The following is an 18,366-nucleotide window of genomic DNA, read 5'->3' on the forward strand; positions in this document are numbered from 1 at the left end:
AATTTACCTGGATTATTGCGTTTTGATGAAGTGAATGTTCCTATGAATGGGTAGATTGTAGTGAGTACATTACTGTCTCTCTCCACAACGTCTATTTGTTTCTGGACCTGTGACTTTAGGTATTTTTGCCTTTGAAGGGATTCACCTTCTCCTTGGAAACGACCCTGCTGGTAACAAGGTTATGTCATTGCTGATCCACTTGTGACTGATAAACCTAGTTAGGATCAGAATCCAGAGCCAATCCAGCAAGAAATTCCTTGTGTATCCTGCATGTGCTGCTCCAGCCATGTCAAAGAAAACTTCTGAGAATTAAAATATACTCAAAAATGACATCACAGACGTTGACTTAAATGACACCTTTCATCATTCAGGTGGTTTATATGGATCAGTACGTTATCGCTTGTGGATTCAAAACTTCAGGTAAAACTTCTGCTTACCAAAGTCAGAAATGTTGTAGATCAAATCTCATTGTAGAGCAACATAAAGACCCAAACATTTGGTGTTTGCTTGACAGGTTTGTCGACGAAACTGAAACTTCATATAGTACTGTTTGTTTATATATAGAGTCTGGCATTCCCATGCGACAATGGAGACCCCCAGATGTCTTGGTTGATGACGATTGGGCTATAAAAACATCATATAGTGGTTTCACAGTCCAATCGTGCGGAAATATTGTGTCTAGCCGATGAAACACCCTGGGCTGGTCATTTAGGAGTCAGGAAGACCTATCATCAAATTCTCAGTCATTTTTATTGGCTGATCTCAGGCAGGATGTAGTATATTGTTGTAAAACGTTTCAAGCATGTCACATGGCAGGAAAACAAACCAGACCATTCCAAAGGCCCTTTACAGCCAATTTTTGCATAATCATAGCAAGGCTGTTGTTATCGATTCCGCAAATCATGTTTCCGTCAAATTGATACAGGGGTTCCACAAAGGTCAGTTCTTGGTTCTATACTATTTAATCTATAAACGTCTCCTTTGGGGACATTAGTTTCAAATCAGGGATGCCTGTATAGTTTTTATGAAACAATTCTTCATTATATATGTATTTTAAAATCAATGGTGCCTCTGTGATAGCTAGCAATCTTGAATGATGTATTTCACATGCTAGGTCTTGGATGTCTGCAAACTTCCTTTGTTTGAATGATGATAAAACTGAATTTGTAACTTTCTCTGCATTTTCCAGTTATGCTTCGAACGATAGAATACTGGAGATAAGGGTAGGTGACATCTTGATCCCTGTTCAAAGTCAGGCAAAGGGTCTTGGAGTTATCATGGATTCTGGTCTTACGATGTACCCTCATGTCAAAAAAATCTGTCGCTCAGCTATTTCTCACTTATGGTCCAATGTAAATACTTGCAAATATCTTTCTAGATCAGATACGGAACAGTTGATTTACGCTTTTGTGACATCTCACTTTGATTTATGTATTTCTCTTCTTTATGGTCTTCTGAAATACTCAGTTAATCGCACACAACATATCTAAAACATAGCTAATACAAGTGTAACTCGCTCAAGAGTCACTGAGCATATCACCCAAATTTAGTTTCAGTTTCATTGGCTGCCTGTTTCTCAACATACTGTTTTTAAGATTCTTATCTTCACCTATAAATGTATAAATTAACTCCGTCCAAGTTATATTATTATTATTATTATTATTATTATTATTATTATTATTATTATTATTATTATTATTACAAGTTTAGGGGCTATAAGTATTATATAGAAAACTAAAAAACGATTCATTGAAGCTGTGGGACTTCTGAAAAAAAAATGTTGTTACAAAAATGTTGTTACTCCTGAATGGTTGCCATGGAAACATCTCACATTAAAATGAGTGTGATTTTTTTTGGTGTGCTAACCAGAAAACCCCTTATTATCAATTTTTTACATCAATTAATAGTTCTTTAATAGGAATTAGGGAAAAAGTAACATTTTCAATCCCAAAATAGTTACTATGGCAACTCGAAACATTAAAATAAGTCTGACATTTGTGTTCTCTGACCCGAACTTCCCGACTAGATAATTTTTATATCAATCAAAGTAACTTTTCAAGGGATATTAGAAAAACTGAAATTTTCAACACCTAAAATGGTTACCATGGAAACATGGGGCAGTGAAATCGATATCATATTTGGTCTTTTCGACCCAAAATACCCTTATGGTGAAATTTTCACGGAAATTGAACCTATTATTATTCGTGTTATTATTTCTATATAATACTTTATTAATTATTATTATTATTATTATTACAAGTTTAGGGGCTATAAGTATTATATAGAAATCTAATAACAGTTCATTGAAGCTGTGGGAATTCTGAAAAAAGGTGTTGTTTGTTTTAATTTTGTCAATAGGGATGACTTCTAATTGTCGTGCGTATATTCTCCCTGCAAAGTTAGGTGTTCCCTTTGACATCACCACCCTTATGAAAATTAATATACTTGCAAAAACTGACAGTCGCTGTGTCTTGCAGCGCGTGCTCACAGCTGCTGAGCTGCACAGCGTAGCCTTCGAATGCAGGCCCATCGTGGCATTAGTGGGCGTGTACAAAACCAGGCACAGCGACTGTGGAGAGTCTATGCCAGTGTAATTGGCCTTGTAAACGTATCTTCAGCGTGGCATTTGTAGTTGTGGCGAAAACCATAAACCCTCTCCCTATGCTGACATTGTTGGTTTTATTTTGTTCATGTGCATTAAATGTAAGCAATCAAGGAAGTTTTGGGATGGAAATAGAGCAAAGGCATGAGTTTCCGCGAGATCTGTGCTACAAATATAACTTTACGCATGCACACTCTTTTGCCAGTGTAGTCTGCCAATATGAGCATGCGCAATTGAGTGAACGTGCGCGTGAATGTGTAGTCTGTACACTACGTCTCATGCTATAATCATGTCGTTCAGCTTTGCATGTTGACAGAAACTGGAATTACTGCAGAGAATACTTTTCAGGACATCACATGTGATTCTCTAAGGTAACAAGTAGGACGTTTAGGAAATCCTTGCAGAAAGTTCACGCCGCCTGTGGCCATTTTGTGGAGTATAAGCCTATAGTTATACGCACCTGGAGCGGTTACAGTATTTCTACTGAACAGTGTACATATTGCCGGATAATATGCGATGGAATTTTGCGTTTCACATCGTTCAATCATTCAGATGGAAATGCCTTTGAAAAACTGGTAATTTTTACTCCTGAATGGTTACCATGGAAATATCTCACATTAAAATGAGTGTGATTTTTTGGTGTGCTAACAAGAAAAACCCTTATTATCAATTTTTTTACATCAATCAATAGTTCTTTAATAGGAATCAAGGAAAAAGTAACATTTTCAGTCCAAAAATAGTTACCATGGCAACTCGAAACATTAAGATAAGTCTGGTTTTTGTGTTCTCTGACCCGAACTCCCCCACTAGGTAATTTTCATATCAATCAAAGTAACTTTTCATGGGATATTAGAAAAACTGAAATTTTCAACCCCTAAAATGGTTACCATGGAAACATGGGGCAGTGAAATCGATATCATATTTGGTCTTTTCGACCCAAAATACCCTTATGGTGAAATTTTCACGGAAATTGAACCTATTATTATTCGCGTTATTATTTCTATATAATACTTATATTAATTATTATTATTATTATTATTATTATTGTACTTGGGCCTCAGCCCAAGTACATTTGTTTTCATTCCATGGGAAAAAACTCTGTAAGGTATAACCATTTCTGGCTGAGACCAGGGAGGGCAAAATGTCTTGGCTTCATCTTTCTTGGCATAATAAATGGCGTAATGATGTTAACTGAATGGAAGTGCTGCTCTCAGCCAGTCTTGAATAAGTGAGATGTGAATATTAATGCTTCTCTATCTGAGTTTTTGCCACAAAATCTTCTAAATATAATCAAAATGTGCATCGAAATGCAACAAGTAATGCACCTCCGTTTCCTAGTCGATGGCACGACCCTTGCTACACCCACTGGACGAGCCAAAGTGGGAGGGGTAATTTCAGTTTGGTCGAACAAGAGGGCTCGAGACCAGAATTTAACATTTAACTTGAAACATGTTTAATCACTGACAAGATGTGGACTAGTTTTAATCAAACTAAAATTGTGAAAAGGAAAGGTTTTATATCCCGGATACAATGAAAAACATTACGACTGGAAACTGCACCCCCAGTTGAGAATAGTAATGCCCACAGCGATGGGAAACACTTATCCTTGAGTTGAGAAAACCAGACCATCATTTCGAAATAGAGCTGCAGATTCGAGAAGCTCGCTCAAAATAGCTAGGTACACCCCATAAAGGGGTGATTTCGAGTTTTGAGGGCAAATTTCGCCTCCTTCATATAGAAATCGTACGTTTGTTTTTCCAGGAGAGCACACCATTTCACACAAAATTTGCATGTAAAGGGGTCGCCAGTAAGCACGTGGTCAAATCTGGCATAAGAAACAATATGAAATGTTGGGTAAAGCCAGTCCAAAATAAACTGATTTGAACTTTTGTGTTTTGTAATTTATACCACAGCAGTAACATTACCTTTTTTGACAACATCACACAATGTAATACGTTTTGAAACTGAATACTCCGACGTATTCTGTGTCTCCTCTGCTAAAAAATACGGTATGCCGATTACCATGTAAGGAGATGATGACGTCAAGACCGTGACAGATTTGTAGTGCGTTTGGTCCTGGATCGATGGTGCACGAAGTTTTGTCAAGGTAGCTTGTGTATTTATTTCCTAAATGGGAGAGATTAGGGTCGATCTAAACGAAGGCCGAAGAATGTTATGATACTCTAAGCGAGCTGAACTCTAACCGCGAATGGTTGGATAATTTGGAGGATGTCTAGCCCTGCGTACGATGCTGTGTGTTCCGCTACAGCTAATAGCCCCGCTCACCACAGCCCTGCAAAGACCCGTACGTAGGGTCGGTGACTTCAAATCCATTTTGGGACTTGACGTAAAAAGCCAAATTACTGCGAAATTCAGCGTTCTTGGGCCCAAGTCGTATCCCTGCCTACCTCAGCTACTCGATCGCTTCCAAAATGCCAGTCTTTTATTCTTTTTCGTAAATAACCGTCGATGTCGGCAACTCTTCGCTAGCCCTGCGTACGTACGCAGTGTATGCTGTGCATTCCCTGTGTGCGTTCCTAACACACAGCGTACACTGCGTACGTACGCAGGGCTAGCGAGAGAGTTGCCGATGATTTTGTCGAAAATTCTGAAAAAAATATAGGAAATTTTGATCGCGAACACATTTCACTTGGGGTCAACTAGCCCTGCGTACGATGCTGTGTGTTCCGCTACAGCTAATTGCCCCGCTCACCACAGCCCTGCAAAGACCCGTACGTAGGGTCGGTGACTTCACGTAAAAAGCCAAATTACTGCCGAAATTCAGCGTTCTTGGGCCCAAGTCGTATCCCTGCCTACCTCAGGTACTCGATCGCTTCCAAAAATGCCAGTCTTTTATTCACTTCTGGTAAATAACCGTCGATGTCGGCAACTCTCTCGCTAGCCCTACGTACGATGCTGTGTGTTAGCTGCAGCACTTAGCATCGTACGCAGGTAGGGGTCAACATGGGGTCGCAGCCATGTTGCCTCAAAACTTATTTCTGTCTGCACTAAAAACTCAAAAATGTCGGATATGAACCTGAAAAATCGATGCAATTTTGTCAAACTTCGGCGAAATTTCAGCCTATAGACAAAATTTCATCTAGGTAAGGTAAATTTACTGAAATTTGATCGACAAAATAGAGCTAGAGGTCTGATTTTTGGTATATAGGAATAACTTAGCAATACAATTATTATGACAAAATGTGACGTGACCTCAATGACCTTTGACCTCAAATATATATATTTGTCCCCAACTTAGTAACAACCAACGTAAAGTTGGCGTCATCCTCATCCTCATCCTCAGCCTCAGGGGTCACGCGAAAATGAGGATGAGGATGACGCTACAGCGTCAGCTTCACCGGCGTCAGATCCGATTATTCCCGAATACGTCTGATGGAATAATAAGTGTAAAAACGACTTTAAAAATGTGCTCCAAGTTTCATATCACTGTAAATGTTAATCAAAACACAGTGGGGTATGTATTTCATAATATTTAGTAACCTCTCCTCTTAATATCCGTTTCTCACGATGTAGTTATAACGCAACATTCTTAGCCCTTAATTTCCTTAAAGTTCAAAGGTTGTATGTTTAATACGTTGACTTTTCAGGCCTCAAGTCATAGTTATACCAGTTAATTGTTTTATATGTCCTCTGAATAATTAGGGCTTTTATATTGCCTCTCATGGTGGCGATTTTTACACATTTCGGACCACGTATACTTTTTTGCACCAATTTTTGGAAAATCTTAACGCAAGAGTTGAGAGGATACTAACAAACACATCCGCGGATCCATGGACTGAAAATTACGAACATTTCCAAAGAACTAGTCTGTATGAGATATTCTAACGATAAAATATTACCTACGAACCAGTTTTACGATTCAAAAGAAAGTTGAGAAAGAATGGAGTTGTTATTTTCTTAAGTTTTGGGCGAATTTTATCATTTAACCGTCATCGGGTAGCGCAACTTCGGCAATCTTCGGATACGACGCTGAAGCTGACGCTGAGTAGCGTCATATTCAGCGTCAGCTAGAAAGGTCACCTGAGGCTGAGGATGAGGATGAGGATGACGCCAACTTTACGTTGGTGTCCATAACTCAGTAACCACAAGTGCTAAACCTTTCATATTTGGTATGATGGGACACCTAAGAGATATTATGACGCCACATATTGTACCTCATTAATTATGTGCATATCTAATTTTGAGCGAGCCATAGAGCTAGAGGTCTGATTTTTGGTATATAGGAATAACTTAGCAATACAATTATTTTGACAAAATGTCACGTGACCTCAATGACCTTTGACCTCAAATATACATATTTGTCCACAACTCAGTAACCACAAGTGCTACACCCTTCATATTTGGTATGATGGGACACCCTTATGACACCACATATTGTACCTCATCAATTATGCGCATATCTAATTCTGAGCAAGCCAATAGAGCTGGATGTCCGATTTTTGGTATATAGGGATAACTATAGGGTAAAAATCTAAATATGCCCATCTAAATATTAGACATCTACCATCGAGAACAAAAGAAATTTGCTGTAATTTGAATATTTAAGGAGTTTAAGCAATTTCCACTATAAATAAAGAACCCCTGCCTCAAACTCCACAAAAGTTGCAAGACATATTTTGCCGTTGTCATGCCATTGCTTCGTTTAATAACCAGTTAATCAAATGCCTAATTGACAGGAGGAAATTCAAGACCATATTTGAATAGTAGTATATATTGTCCTCAAAATTACTCTATCATGGCCCAAGTACTCATTGCCTTCAGCAATACTGCCTTGTTATTATTATTATTATTATTATATTATATTATTATTATTATTATTATTACTATTACAAGTTTAGGGGCTATAAGTTTTATATAGAAATCTAAAAAACAAATCATTGAAGCTGTGGGACTTCTGAAAAAAATGTTGATACTCCTGAATGGTTGCCATGGAAACATCTCACATTAAAATGAGTGTGATTTTTTTGGTGTGCTAACCAGAAAACCCCTTATTATCAATGTTTTACATCAATTAATAGTTCTTTAATAGGAATTAGGGAAAAAGTAACATTTTCAATCCCAAAATAGTTACTATGGCAACTCGAAACATTAAAATAAGTCTGACATTTGTGTTCTCTGACCCTAATTCCCTCACTAGATAAGTTTCATATCAATCAAAGTAATTTTTCAAGGGATATTAGAAAAACTGAAATTTTCAACACCTAAAATGGTTACCATGGAAACACGGGGCAGTGAAATCGATATCATATTTGGTCTTTTCGACCCAAAATACCCTTATTGTGTTATTTTCACGGAAATTGAACCTATTATTATTCGTGTTATTATTTCTATATAATACTTTATTAACAAGTTAAGGGGCTTTTAAGTATAAATAGAAATCTAATAACAGTTCATTGAAGCTGTGTGCGAATTCTGAAAAAGAGGTGTGTGTATATTTTAATTTTGTCAATAGGGGTGACTTCCAATTGTTTTAGTGCAGCGCAAGAATTGTGCATACCTGCAGAAACCCTGCGATTCGTGTTCTCTCCGTCGGAACACGCGCGCACCCTTCAGAGATGCCACGCAAATCCCAGAGCATGCGCAATTGAGAGTGCGTGGCGTGACAGTAGAACGTCTCCGATCTCGCGCTATCGTGTCGTTGTGAGCTTTAAAAATGATGGAATTTGACAGAAACTGGAATTACTGCAGAGAATACTTTTCAGGATATCACATGTGAGTGTCTAAGGTACCAAGTAGGACGTTTAGGAAATCATTTCAGAAGTTCACGCCGCGTGTGGCCATTTTGTGGAGTATAAGCTTATAAGCTTACGTAACTCAGCAGCGTATACAGTATTTCTACTGACACTGTACATATTGCCGGAACATATGCTATAGAATTTTGCGTTTCACGTCGTTCAATCATTCAGATGGAAATGCCGCCCTAAACAGGGTGACAGACTTTGGAATGCTAACTCTGTATAACAATGACGTAATTTAATAAGAAGATATTTGTATTCGAGCACGGCTACACTACAGTTTTTGATTCGAGAACTCTCATCATGGACCGTGGTTGTATTCAACAATCGAGAGGGCTAGGGTGAGTCGAACTTTTTCCTATGTCCATGTAGCACTTGTGCAAAAATATGCGAATCAACAGGCATTTGGCGAATCAATAAATGCGTTTTTCACCAAGCTGAAAGGTTGAAAGATGCGTCCGTCACTTTGGGACGAGCTAGATAAATGCAGTCAAACCCAGCTGGGCACAGAAATTTGCCATAATATGACTTTGTTCTGGAAATTACGAAGACAACCGGCCGTGCGGTGGAACTTTGCAACAAAGTTTCAATATCTGAACTGGCATACTTGAATGACAGACACAGGAAACGATGGCCAATAAGAACGCATTCTCGTCGCATTTTGATAATAATGTATCAATCACAATGACACAGAAATTATACCTCCTCCCGACAGAAGGGCCATGGCCTATTTTTAGCCCAGCTACACTATGTCTTAGTGCTGAAAAGGCCATGTTGTTGTCAGGTCGTCATGGCGACTTTTAAAATGTGCATACAACTCTGAGGGTTAAACGGGTTGTAGGTCACAAAACTTTTGAGTCCCACTGTTGTCCATTATACCTATTTCCTTGCGTATTAAAGGTGTGCAAGTATACACATCAAAAGACTAGAGAATTCACTTCAGAGGCAAAATCTTGTAAAATAGCCTTTTCTTCTCTGGTTAACGAAAAAAAAATATTAATTAATTATTGATATTATAAATTAAAATTAATTAATTTGAGATACTAGTAGAATTAATTTTAGCACATAAAATTAATTTGAAGGCATAAACATAATTCGATGCATAATGAGTTAGTACTGTACTATATAACACTTCTTTGGGATGACTGCATGAAACAAAATTAAAAATACTTCAAAAATTATTTCTGGTCTATATAAAATTAATTCTAACACACTAAAATTAACGGAAAACATAATTTTGACCAGAATATATTATATTATATATTATGTTTACTATTCATCCTAGAATGAAGGCAAAGAAGTTACAATTATTTTTATCATAGAACAAATTTCTAAGTTGTTACTTAGACATTCATACAATAAATAAAAAACAGTGAATTATGTTTCAGCATAGACCCTCTCGAGGGTCTATGGTTTGAAATAAAAAAAAACTGTGGTTACCAAAATTTTTTACCAAGGCAACATAAAACAAAAATTAACATGGAGTTCATGCTGTGATAAATACACTTAGGAGAGCATTTGCATAGTAACTGGGATTACTTTGAATGGAATTTCGGAAAAAAAAATGAAATTTTAAATTGCAAATAGGTTACTATGATTACTGGATTTTTACACTGGATATTTGGTCTTTCTAACCCAAAATATCCCTTCTGATATTACACAATCTATTAATTCCTGGATTTTAGATGGAATCTTTAAAAAATGGTAATGTTTACTCCTGAATTGTTGCCATGGAAACATCTCACATTACAATGATGTGATATTTTTTGGTGTGCTAACCAGAAAAACCCTTATGATCAAATTTTTACATCAATCAATCGTTTTTTAATAGGAATTAGGGTAGAAGTAACATTTTCAATCCCAAAATAGTTACCATGGCAACTCGAAACATTAAAATAAGTCTGTTTTTGTGTTCTCTGACCCGAACTCCCCCGCTAGATAATTTTCATATCAATCAAAGTAACTTTTCATGGGATATTAGAAAAACTGAAATTTTCAACCCCAAAAATGGTTACCATGGAAACATGGGGCAGTGAAATCGATATCATATTTGGTCTTTTCGACCCAAAATACCCTTATGGTGAAAATTTCACGGAAATTGAACCTTTTATTATTCGCGTTATTATTTCTATGTAATACTTATATTAACAAGTTTAGGGGCTATAAGTATTATATAGAAATCTAATAACAGTTCATTGACAGTTCATGGGAATTCTGAAAAAAAAAGTGTTCGAATGCAAACCCATCGTGGTAGTCGAGGGCGCGCATGAAACAAGGCACAGCCACTGTGAAGAGTCTATGCCAGTGTATTTGCTGCAAATATACCTTCACGTATGCGCACTCATTTGCCAGTGTAGTCTGCCAATATGAGCATGCGCAATTGAGTTTACCTGCCCATGAATGTGTAGTCTGCACTACGTCTCGTGCTATAATCTTGTCGTTGAGCTTTGCATGTTGATAGAAACTGGAATTACTGCTGAGAATACTTTTCAGGACATCACAAGTGAGTCCCTACCTAAGGTAACAAGTAGGACGCTTAGGAAATCCTTTCAGAAAGTTTACTTTGATTTGAGAACTCTCATCATGGCAGATTAACTGAAACAGTGAGTATTCAACAACTTTTTCCTATGTCCATGTATCACTTGTGCAAAAATAAGTGAGTCCAAAGGCCTTTGACGAATCAATAATGGCATTTTTCACCAAGCTGAAAGGTTGAAAGATGCGTCCGTCACTTTGGGACGAGCTAGATAAATGCAGTCAAACCCAGCTGGGCATAGAAATTTGCCATTTGTTCTGGAGACAACCGGCCACGCAGTGGATCTTTGCAGCAAAGTTTCCATATCTGAACTGACTTACTTGAATGACAGGTACAGGAAACGATGGCCAATAAAATTGCATTCTCGTTGCATTTGATAATAATGTATCAATCACAATGACACGGAAATTATGCCTCCTTCCAACAGAAGGGCCAAGGTCTATTTTTAGCCCTGTTAAAGTATGTTTCAGTGCTGAAAAGGCCATATTGTTGTCATGTTGTCATGACGACTTTTAAAATGTGCATACAACTGTGAGAGTGAAACGGGTTGTTTATAGGTCACAAAACTTTTGAGTCCCACTGTCGTCCAATACACCTGTTTCCTTGGGCATTAAAGGTGTGCAAGTATACACATCAAAAGACTAGAAAATTCACTTCATGGGCAGAACCTTGTAAAATAGCCCTTTCTTGTCTGGTTAACGAAATAAAGATACCCTTGATCTAAAATATGCATGGCTACCAGCCAGTGTCACCGGGCTACCAACTTCAAATATGGTTGCCCAAGTGGACTACCAGGGAAAAAAGTTAATTTCGAGTCCTGGGCAATATTAAACATGAAACTTTAACTTGTTATGTTCCCCATTGTCTTGGCCTGCTGGGTTTTAAAAAAATGTTTAAAGGTATATAGGACCGGACCATGTTCAAATTTAGCCATTGATACCATGGAAAGGGGAGATCTCGCTAATCATCAGAATCATAGAGTTTAATGGGTCATGCCAGGTCACGCAAAAATAATGCACCACTACATGGCCATAATTTTACTTTAGTTAAACAATTTGTCTTCATTATTCTTCCTTGAATGAGGCAAAGAAATCAAAATAAATTATTATAAAATGAACATTATTATACGTCGTTAATTATAAATTCATAAAAAAATAAGGAGCAGTGAAATATGTTCCAAATAAAACAAAAAGACTGTGCACTACTGTTACTGCCTATGATAAATAATGATGCATGGGGCGACAAGGGGCATTGGGTCCATAAAATTAATTTGAGATACAATTAGCATTAATTTTATCACATAAAATTAATTTGAAGGCATAAAATTAATTCGATGAATGCATAATAAGTTGGTACTATACTTTTAAACACTTATTTGGGATGACTGCATTAAACAAAATTAAAAGTGCTTGAAAAGTATTTCCAGTCTATATAAAATTAATTCAAAAACTCTAAAATAAACGGAAAACAATTTTGACAAGAATGGCCCAATGTACATTATCTTTATTATTCTTCCTTGAATGAAGGCAAAGAAATTACAATTATTATTATTATTATTATTATTATTATTATTATTATTATTATTATTATTATTATTATTACAAGTTTAGGGGCTATAAGTATTATATAGAAATGTAATAACACTAGTTCATTGAAGCTCTGGGAATTCTGAAAAAGAGGTGTTGTTTATTTTAATTTTGTCAAAAGGGGTGACTTCTAATTGTTGTACGTGCAGCGCAGAATTATACATAATACTGTACGGAGAGAGGGACATCATTAGGCCAAGGAGTAATTAAATGCTTGTCGGAAAAGTGACACTAAGCAGTTTAAAGCGATACCAGCAGGCCCAGACTTTTAACTTGTGTGCGAACTTTATGGATACACATTCAATCGGAAGCCACAGAACAGCACCACAAACGGCAAAAATAGAGAGGCACCTTATTCATCATATAGGCAGAAATCAATGTATTATTGCCTTATTTGTATTGTACGGTGATTGTTTGAACAGCACAATGGCAAATTAACTGTAATGCTATTAAAAATTACTTCAAACCATAACATAAATGATCAAAACAGGCACGTGCATATAGAAATAAAACATTTTTTTTATTTCTTGAAGTGACAAGACTCAAATAAATTACATGTACCGGTAACAAAGTTTCGGGCAAACATCTTTTACAAACTCTCTGAATATCAAAAGTAACTTATCCCACAAAGTTGCATTTTAAAAAAGGGACAAATAAAGAGCTAAACAAAAAATATAGGAAACGAAAAGGAAAGGTACACAGAAACTGAAAAAATACAAATTGAAATGATCAAATACCTTTATTTTAAATACAATCTGAAAAATACAGACAAAATTAAAAAATGAGAAATACTTGAAATCAAATGGACACCTTGCAACTTCCAGGGTCGTTGTATTCTGTAAATAGATAAGCAAAACAAGGTTATTTACATCTGTACTTGATAGTATATATACTACATCATAACGAAAGCATTTAGAAGTATTTCATTCTTTTTTTCATACTAAAAATTTAACTTTTCAATGATACTTCATGTAAGATAAAACTGAAGGAAGTTTCATTTGAACATGTGAAAACATCCTAAAATGGTAGGTTTACATTTAATTCATCATCACATATACTGGACTCGCCATAAACATAACTTTTCAAGCATCAATTTTAAATTGAACAAGTCGTTGATGACACAGTCCCCACTTGTTCATTGGTACTTTAATTACAAGTCCTCAGAGAGGATAGAGTCCTCTTCATTTATTAGGTCTATGATAAAAATACTGTGATACAGATGGCGCTAAATGGCCAAGAATGAGTTCCACGGTGGTGAAAACATAAAACCAATGTAGGCCGCCATCCTAATTACAAAAGGTCATTAAATGAGTCAATTAGTAATGAATCAACAGGATGTTGCCGAACATTTTTGCATACTATCCTAACACTAATAGATTATCACCGGTACCATATTTCATAAAGTTTGATGCAGTATTTACAAACTATGAGATCAACATCTGTACCGAGTTTCATCAAATTTGACGCAGTATTTGTGGATATATAACTCTAATTAGGAAAGTTCATTAAATAAGCAATTACAAATTAATTAAAATGACACTGTTAAAGGCTTTTTTCATTGTTAAAGCAATGTAAGCTTAACATCTGTACCAAGTTTCATGAAATCTGATGCAGTATTTCTCGACATATCAGTCTAATTATGAAACTTAGGTAATTGACATGATACTGCTTCATGCCGTTCAACAAATCGATGTGCATATGTATGACATAGGTCAATGTCCTTATACCAACTTTGAATGATACTGGTGGAAAGATGTCTGAGTTATGGCTCTGTACATGAAAAGATCGTAACAAAATGGCCGCCATGCAGCCATATTTAATCTTACTGTCTAAAAAATCTATATGCATATGTATGACATAAGTCAATGTCCATGTACCAACTTTGAATAAAATCGGTTGAGACTTGCCAGAGTTATGGCTTTCGACATGAAAAAAACCCATAACAAAATGGCCGCCATGTGGTCATATTGGATCATATCGTGAAACAAATTGACATGCATATGTATGACACAGATCAATGTCCTCGTACCGTCTTTGAATAAAATGGGTTGAGATATGCCTGAGTTATGGCTCCGTACATGACAAAATTGTAATACGATTGCTGCATGGCAGCCATATTGGATAATGTTGTGAAACAAATTTATGTGCATATGTATGATGAAGGTCAATGTCCTTGTACCAACTTTCAATAAAATCGGTTGAAACATGTCGGAGTTATGGCTCTATACATAAAAAATTGTAACCAGATATGAACTGAATATGCTCACGTGTTTTACAACAGGTTCATTAATAGTTGTACGCTTCATTGGATATATGTTATCACTATATGTAGCAGGTTTTTTTAAACTTCGCACAGTACTCTCAGAGTTTAATCACTAATTACAAAACTTTATTTAATATGCGAATGAGCTGTCAATTAACTTGACACTGCTCAATGCTTTATGGGACAATGAGATATCCATCAGATCAACATTTGCAGCACGTTTTATTTAATTTAATGCTGTAATTTTAGAGTAATGTCACTTATTACAAAATTCATTAAATATGCAAATAAACCCCGCATTAACTTGACACTGTTCAATGATTCATAGCACAATTAAATATTTATCAAGTCAATATCTGTAGCACGTTTCACCAAATTTTAGTGCCGAAATTTCAGAGTTATATACCTAAGTACAAAGTTTATTAAATATGCAAATGAACTCTTAATTAACTTTATACTACTAAATGCTTTACAACACAGTTAGATATCTGTCATATCAGTATGTGCAGCAGTGTTCATCACATTTGATGCAGTTATTTCGGAGTTTAATGACTAATTATAAGACTTCATTGAATATGCAAATGAGCTAATTATTAACTTGACACTGCTCAATGCTTCTCAGTACAATTGGATATTTATCAGATCAACATCTATAGAAAGTTTCACATCATAGAAAGTTTCATCAAATTTAATGCTTTAATTTTGGAGTAAAATCACTAATAACAAAGTTCATTAAATATGCAAATGAACCCTTAATTAACTTCACACAACTAAATGCTCTACACAACAATTAGATATCTGTCGGATCAGTATCTGCAGCAGATTTCAGCAGATTTGGTGCAGTTATTTTGGAGTTATATCACTAATTACTAAACTTCATAAATATGCAAATGACCTATTTGTTAACTTGACACTGCCAAATGCTTCTCAGTACAATTAGATATTTATCAAAACAATATTTGTACCCAATTTCACTGACTTGGGTGCTGTAATTTCAGAGTTATATACCTAATTACAAAGTTCATTAAATATGCAAATGAACCCTTAATTAATATCACACTACTAAATGCTTTACACTACAGTTAGATATCAGTCGGATCAGTATCTGCAGCAGATTTCATCACATTTGGTGAAGTTATATCGGAGTTATATGACTAATTACAAACCTTCATAAAATATGCAAATAAGCTATTTATTAACTTGATACTGTCTAATGCTTCTAACTATAATTAGATATATATTAGATCAATATCTGTTGCAAGTATCATCAAGTTTGGTGCAGGAATTTCAGAGTTATCTCACTAATAACAAAAGTTCATTAAATATGCAAATGAGAAGATAATTGACATGACACTCACAGTATCATCATAATGTTTTTAGATTGTCATCTGTGAAAAGTTTCATGAAATTTTGTGCAGTATTTCTTGATATATGTCTACACTGTCATTACCGTCTCCATAGGGAAACCATTGTACAGAAAAAAAACGATATTGCATAACTTCATTAATATGCAAGCCACACTAACCAAAATCTAATCAGTTCTTGCAAGTAGCACATGGTACCTGTGTACCAAATCTGACTTGAATCCGTTCAGGCGTTTTTGAGTTATCGTGTAAACAGACAGACAGACAGACACACACACACACACACACACGGACAGACAGACAGACATCGCTATGACAATAGCCCACGTGTTTACACACGTGAGCTAATAAAATGGCCGCACGGCGGCCATATTGGATCATATCACATAACAAATCAACGTGCATATGTATGACATATCAAATAATCCTTGTACCAAGTTTGAATGAAATCGCTCCATGTATCTCTGAGATATCTGCGTGAACGGACGGATGCATGGACGGACAAACGCACACACTGACACACGCACGGACATGACCAAACCTATAAGTCCCCCCGGACGGTATCTGTTGGGACTAAAAATACAAGCATCAATTTAGTAAAAATATGATTCACAGAAAGAACAAGATTTCAATGTTTTTATTTACATATTGGTTTGTTATTGACTTAATGAATTTGTTCTTTACATGTTTATTTTATCATGATTTATCTTTACTTTTATCACTATGGCCATCATTATTTCACGTTGCTTACTTGGTTATGTATGAACCCCTTTGTGTTTTGGCACTTTCACATGACTGGGATTGGTCATCACATAATGCTCCCTTACCATAAGTTCTAATTTCTTTAAACCATTATGGCCAGGTACTTTACTATACCGGTCCATTCCATTCCTAATCTCATGATGGATACTCTCTACACCGTTCTGTGAGGAAACTAAAGCCAAACCCTGTGTTTTCAATCTGAGGGATGACATGATCTTCTAACATATGCATTTTGGGGGGTACACTTTCATTAGGAAGTGTTCTCTGTAATATGCCATTAAATGTGATATGTTTGAACTGAGAATGCTAATATATTCATCTGACATTCTATTGCTTGTACTCTAAAGATTATGGCAGGCTGCAAATTTTGAAAATGTTGGCTTATACAGACCACAAATGTGTGCAGCCTGTTCATTCAGCTATGGGCATATTCTTGCTGTGGTCCTGATGACGCTCTTGCACAACGTTTGAATGTTTTCTTCCTGAAACACAAAAAATTAAAAAAAGGATATGATAACTTTCTTTCAAAGAAGCAAACAGAGCTGTTTCACTGAAAGTAGGTCAAAATAATGTAGACGAAATACATCTTCTGTAGTATATATATAACACACAATAAATCTGACACTGAAAGCTTGAAAATCATGACAAGCAGAATACTGAACCTTAAAATGACTTTAGCAACAAAACAGTGTACAGTTGTAAAACACATACTTTACAGCACTTGTTCACATGATTTCCGATGAATGCCTGCCCGTGGTAAGAATGACGTCCAACACCAAATGACTGCAGAGCTTGGTCAATACCGCAGACTACAAAACCAAATTGTTTTGGCAGTTTCGCTTTTACGTCTGTAACTTCAGATATCTAAGAAAACAAAGATAAATACTATGTTGTCTGGAAAGTATTGACTGCACTGCAAATGTGCACAAGCCAAAATTCTGAAAATGCAGCATAGACATGACTGTGCACTTAAGATTTACAATGTTATTGCTTATCATCACAAAAATGATCTTACTTCTGGTATCAATATGCCATTTTCAAAGATGAAGGAGACCCTCTGAGATCTCAGGTTGCTAGACAGGTTATCTGTGGGTGTTCTCACATGATACAGGAAATTTAACACCATGCTAAACAAACATTAAATGTTTATTTAACATGGCAACTATTCCAGTTTGATAAAAAGTTTGACTTGGCTAGCAACTCACTGCCACTGAAATTGTCTCACAAGATGTCAAAATTAGCACAAAATCATGTTTTTTATTTTGTTACTGTAGTATTGTCTTCTATTCATAAATACTAACCTTCCTGTCAGATTCTTCACTGAGTTCCTGCACTTTCTCCTGGGCTCTGGGCTTTTTTAACTTTGCCCAAGGTCATTAGTGGCTGTCTGCCATCATCTTCACCGTTGTCGTCATCATCATCATCATCGTCACAGTCATCATCAGCAAGGAGAGCCTTTTCGACACTATCAGCAAAGGTCTTAGCTTCTTATTGGAG

General features: G+C 36.0%; 1 long non-coding RNA gene across 1 annotated transcript; it reads right to left on the reverse strand.

Moving 5' to 3' along the window:
• Positions 1–13,022: 13,022 nt before the first annotated feature.
• On the reverse strand, positions 13,023–17,715 carry LOC139124907 (uncharacterized). The gene is made up of 3 exons (XR_011550090.1): positions 17,581–17,715; positions 17,261–17,351; positions 13,023–13,316 (listed from the first exon to the last, which is right to left on the reverse strand). It is a non-coding gene; the product is annotated as an uncharacterized lncRNA (long non-coding RNA).
• Between the last annotated feature and the right edge of the window lie 651 nt (positions 17,716–18,366).

Source organism: Ptychodera flava (assembly GCF_041260155.1).
Source record: "Ptychodera flava strain L36383 chromosome 23 unlocalized genomic scaffold, AS_Pfla_20210202 Scaffold_24__1_contigs__length_23054250_pilon, whole genome shotgun sequence".
In the NCBI taxonomy this organism is placed as follows: Eukaryota; Metazoa; Hemichordata; class Enteropneusta; family Ptychoderidae; genus Ptychodera; species Ptychodera flava.